Source organism: Ursus americanus, chromosome 13, assembly GCF_024610735.1.
Source record: "Ursus americanus isolate L20-20 chromosome 13, mUrsAme1.1.p, whole genome shotgun sequence".
NCBI classification, from domain to species: Eukaryota; Metazoa; Chordata; class Mammalia; order Carnivora; family Ursidae; genus Ursus; species Ursus americanus.
In genome coordinates, this window is record NC_142139.1 from 17,234,790 (window position 1) to 17,240,439 (window position 5,650).

General features: G+C 39.5%; 1 non-coding gene across 1 annotated transcript; it reads left to right on the forward strand.

Annotated features, from left to right (window-relative positions):
* The first annotated feature begins 234 nt into the window (after window positions 1–234).
* LOC123793419 (U6 spliceosomal RNA) lies at window positions 235–337 on the forward strand. The gene has a single exon (XR_006779954.1). It is a non-coding gene; the product is annotated as a U6 spliceosomal RNA (small nuclear RNA).
* Window positions 338–5,650: the final 5,313 nt, after the last annotated feature.

Here is a 5,650-nt window from a genome sequence, read left to right on the forward strand (position 1 = left end):
CTGCTCAGAGGGGATTCTGCTTGAGGTTCTTTCCCTCTCCCTCTGCCCCTTCCCCGGATCTCTCTCTAAAATAAAAATTAAAACAAAACAAAAAACCCTGAGGGCTTTGAACCATTTTCCAGTGGGGACCAGTCTAAGGCAATTCAGGGAATGTATGGTACAAGTCTAGGAAAAACAGTTATGAGGCTTAGCTTATGATTATCCATGCAGAGACAAATGTTGAAAAATTATCTTGTGCTCCCTTTGGCAGCACATTTATTAAAATTGGAAAAATACAGAGTTTAGCATGACCCTGTGCAAGGAGAACAGGCAAATTCATGAAGTGTTCCATATTTTTTAAAAAGAAAGAAGGAGAAGAAATATTATCTTGTATCTTTCTCCCTTTCCCTGTTAGTCTGCTGTCCAATGAACATATTCAGAGCCCTGTAAATAAAATCCCACTCGGCTCAAAACAAGGTGAGTCTTCCTGTCTGACCCCAGTTCCTAAATTCTCAGTGGAGCGTCAGTGTATTGTTTGTGAAAGAAAGTCAGTTCTACTTTATCCTGATTTCTCTTTGAATAAACTTCAGAATCACCAAAGCAAACCTAGTGATAATTTTGCAATAGATCAGTCATAGAGCTTTGCTGAGGGGAAGGTCTAAAAATCAAATGCAGCCGACTTGATTTGTGCCCTGGTTTGTTTTAGACATCATGGCCATCTGCTCATCACTTGCATGGATTGGAAATAAGAACTGATTTCTCTTTCGGGGCGGGGGGTGGGAGGAAGCAATTAGATTGTATAATTTAGGGAAAGGAGGTAGAATAAGGAACTATCAGAGAACAGAACTGAAAGATAGGAATTGTAGCATTTCTGTTGCTGTTGTTTGTTTACTTGAATCTTGAGGCCACTTGACTTGGATGGGGATATTTCAAGCTTCGAAAACCCACAGAATAAATTTGGCAAATATAATTTTTAAGTAAAATCGTTTAACTTGTTCTCTTTTCCTCCACATATTATATTCCAGGGTACCCAGATTCTTAAGGCTTTGCTTATAAAGCCATTCAGAGGTCTCTGGATTACAATAGGACGAATTTTGATTCCATTTCATTCATAGTTTTTAATTAAAAATATGCATTCTTGCATTCCTTTTAACAAATATATATCTTGATGGAGTACCTCAACATAGGGGCAATGCACTTTGCTTGGCATACAAATCTAACTACTACACGGCTCCTACCCTCAACAACTTTACAGTCTAGTTCAGGAGACAACAGAAGAAAAAATGTGGGAGTAAAATATGGAACATACAGACGTTTATCTGTATGTCACAGGAATTACAGCTTCAACTGTACATCACAGAAGGTGGTATAAGTGCCAAATGGCTTTTATTGGCTCATATAAATGAAATGTTCAGAGGTAGGTCTTTTATCATGTGCAAAATACATGCCCATGGGTCCTCATCTTCAGGCCTATCAGAGTAGTCCTGACTTGGCCAGGCTCACATCATTATCACAGCCTGTCTATAGGAAAATAGAGACTCTGTTTTCCCCTATTGCCAAAACCGGAGTTTATTTCTTTTCTCCCTCCCTCTCTCTCTCTCTCTCTCTTTTTTAGAGAGAGGGAGAGAGTGGTGGGAAGTGTCAGAGGGAGAGAGAGAATCTTAAGCAGACTCCATGCCCAGGGCGGAGACCGACGTGGGGCTCAATCTCACAGCCCTGAAATCATGACCTGAGCCAAAATCAAGAGTCAGACACCAAAACCAGAATTTAATTTCATCATCAAATTGGTCTGATTGTTTTGTGAATGGCTCCCTTCATCTAGAGCTTCATATGCAAGCCCAGGCACACTGGATACTCTAGTAATACTGGTATGCCTTGAGTAAGTCGTACATGTGCTGAGATAGTGAATCTCTTCTGCCTTGAAGTGCAGCCTGGCAGACACGGGGCCGGTCATCTCCGGCTGAGAGCAGCTCCATTCTTTTATGTCAGTGTGGTATTCTAATAACATTTTGTATTTGTTTTTGTGGCCCATACCATGGACAAAGATTGGGAAGTGCTGCCCTAACTCATTTCAATCACTGGAGAGCTACAGCACTTTGTTCAGCCCATCCTTGAAACTCGATGGTCTCAATTTAATGCGAATTCTGTGGCTAGAGAGTGGGGGGAAGGGGTGTGATTCCTCTGGGACATTTGAGAGGTTGTTAGCAGAGTTAGGGAGCATAAAATAATGAATGGCCTCTCAATACAATGGTAGAGGTCTGATTCTATGTGTCATTGTCAGGAAATTGGAACTTTTCTTGGGCTTTAGAAATAAAATACAGAGTTTACGTTTGAGATGTTTCTCAATGCATACCTTGGCAAAATATTTGGAAGAGTGCTGCTGCCTTTCTACATTGTAATAGTTAAATCTTAGCATAGTCTTCTAGAAAAATACTAGTTTTTAACTTGCAAAGAAATAAGCAATTTGCATTAGTTAAAAAATACAAAGGGGGAAGATTAGGAGGGGGAGGGCTTGAAGCAGAATCTTTCAACAAAAGGCCACCCTTGTGTGCAGTCCTCTGCTCCACAGGCTTGACAAGTACCTGGTGACTTCTGCACGGCCATCATTTATAGGCCTGGGACATGCTTTTAACTGTCTGGGGGACTGCTAAGAAACCTGTTCTTTAGGGTTATTGCAAATAAGAAGATCTGATTAGCCAATTATTCCTTTGTCTGAAAGAGGCCATTAAATTTGATGAAGGAAGCTGTCAATGCATTAAAACGTATGGTTGAGTGAAAGGTGAGAACAGATGCTGACAAGTATGGTAAACATGAGACACACCTGACAAGACACAGGACAAGCTGAGCAAAGGGCTCATAAAGCTGATTTCGCAGGAGGACAGTAAAATCCTTCCTTTCAAGTGGTTTGACTTTTTACTAAGCATTTATATGGAGACAGGGTCTACTAAGGAAAGTGGACTGCATGTTTGTACTGGATTTTGCAGACATCAGTCTTGTATAATCATTCTTTATTATAGTACTAAATCTATTAAATTCTTATGGTCTTCTTCCTTTACATAAACATTTTCTCTTACTAAAAACAGATATTTGCTCTTTCTCGAGCACAATAATTGTTTTTGACAGTTACTCTTCCATATCTCTTTTAAAAGTCACGAAGAATTGGGTTTCTGCTGTAGTGACGGTTGACATAAGGTAATGATTTAGAAATAATTACAAAGAGAAAGTGGCCTGAGGAAGACCCAACAACTTCCCTTTCTACTAAGAAATTTTATAGCTACTGCTTTATAACTCTAGTTATAGATGATTTCATCCCATAACCACTATAGTAATAGTCATTATTAATATAAAGGCCTCCAAAGGATTAGAGATTTATTTTGTTTTTAAATAAGCATCGAGACATTTGGATGTTTATTCAAGGGTTATCTGAACCTCATTGGTCTGGAAAACGTTTTAATTCGTGAACATTTGGTAGCTTCTTGCAAGATTTGCAGTTTTGGGTCATTTTGGGAGACTTTGGGTCGCTTTGGAAGTCGGACTTCTCGGTAATTTTTCCTAGTAGTCTGATACTCTCTCATCGTGCTGTCTAATGAGACATCTACACATTTATTGGTGAAGACTGTGGTCAAATGTTGAGTTTTGCCTTGTGGCTTGGCCATCAGCGCTACCGGGCAAGGGCTGCTCTCTAATTCGTACTCCTTTATTAGCAATGTCATGTTAGCTACTGAAACAAATAAAGCCCAGATTCTCTGTGGCTTAGCATAATAGACATTTATTTCTCACTCCTATCAGGGCGAAGTGGCAGCACAGGCTCTCCTCCCTGCAGCATGTAGGGACCAGGCTTAGGAAACGCTTGGCATCTGTGACTCTTAGCCTCAAATCCAGCCTGCAGGCAGGAGAAGGGAGAGTGGAGAATCTCATGACAGAAATGTTAGAACATACATCACTCTGGCTCACTTTCTACTTGCCAAAACGGAGTCTCAGGGGTCCACCAAAGATAAAGGTGTTGGCAAATGTAATTCCGTACTGGAGAGCTGCTTCTCACTGACAACAGCACACGAGGGAAGAAAATCCCAGACATTTGGTGACAAGAGCAGCTTCTCCCACCCTCCGCAGGACACTGGGCTCTGTAGTGGCAAGTGTTTATGGTGTGTGCGTCTGAATGACCAAAGGCCTTGGGAATCAACCTTCTCCACCTTTCAGCGGACCTTCAGTTTGGAAAGTCAGAGAAAGTCCCCTCTCATTTTTTTTTTTTAATTTAAATTCCAGTTAGTTAACATACAGTGTTATATTAGTTTCAGGTGTACAATATAGTGGTTCAACACTTCCATACACCACCAGTGCTCGTCACAAGTGCTCCTTAGTCCCTATCACCCCCCATCTCCCACCGACCTCCTCTCTGGCAACCATCAGTGTGTTCTCTATAGTTAAGAGCCTGTTTCTTAGTTTGCCTCTCTCTTTTTTTCCCCCTTGCTCATTTGTTTTGTTTCTTAAATTCCATATGTGAGTGAAATCATATTGTATTTGTCTTTCTCTGACTGGCTTATTTTGTTCAGCATAATGCCCTCTAGCACCATTCATGTGATTGCAAATGACAAGATTTCATTTTTTCTGTGGCTGAGTAATATTACATTGTATATATACCATATCTTCTTTATCTATTCATCAGTTGATGGACACTTGGCTGCTTCCATAATTTGGCTATTGTAGATAAGGCTGCTATAAACATCAGGGTGAAAGTATCCTTTTGAATTAGTGTTTTTGTATTCTTTGGGCAAATACCTAGTAGTGCAATTGCTGGATCATAGGTAGTTCTATTTTTAGCTTTTTGAGGAAAACTCCATACTATATTCCAGAGTGGCTGCCCCAGTTTGCATTCCCACCAACAGTGCGAAAATGTTCTCCAATGTCCACATCCTTACCAATGCCTCTTATTTCTTGTGTTACTGATTTTAGCCATTCAACCCAGTGTGAAATGATACCTTATTGTAGTTTTGATTTGCATTTCCCTGATGATGAGTGATATTGAATATCTTTTCATGTGTCTGTTTGGCCATCTGTGTCATCTATGAAAAAATATCTCTTTGTGTTTTCTGCCCATTATTTAATTGAATTATTTTCTTCTGGGTGTTGAGTTTTATCTGTTCTTTATATATTTTGGATACTAATGCTTTATCAGGTATGTCATTTGCAAATATCTTCTCCCATTCTGAAGGTTGCATTTTGGTTTTGTTGATTGCTTCCTTCACTGTGCAGAAGCTTTTTATTTTGATGAAGGCCTAATAGTTTATTTTTTACTTTGTTTCCTTTGCCTCAGGAGACATATCTAGAAAGAATTTGTTTCTGCCGATGTCAAAGATCTATGTGTCTATTTTTGTGCCAGTACCATACTGTTTTGATTACTACAGCTTTGTAATATAACTTGAAGTCCAGAATTGTGATGCCTTCAGCTTTGTTTTTCTTTTTCGTTTGCTTTAGCTTGTCAGGTTCTTTTGTGGTTCCATACAAATTTAAGATTGTTTGCTTTAGCTCTGTGAAAAATGCTGGTGGTATTTTGATAGGGATTGCATTAAATGTGTAGATTGTTTTGGCTATAGACATTTTAAAATTTGTTCTTCCAATCCATGAGCATGGAATTTCTTTCCATGTCTTTGTGTCATCATCAGTTTCTCTC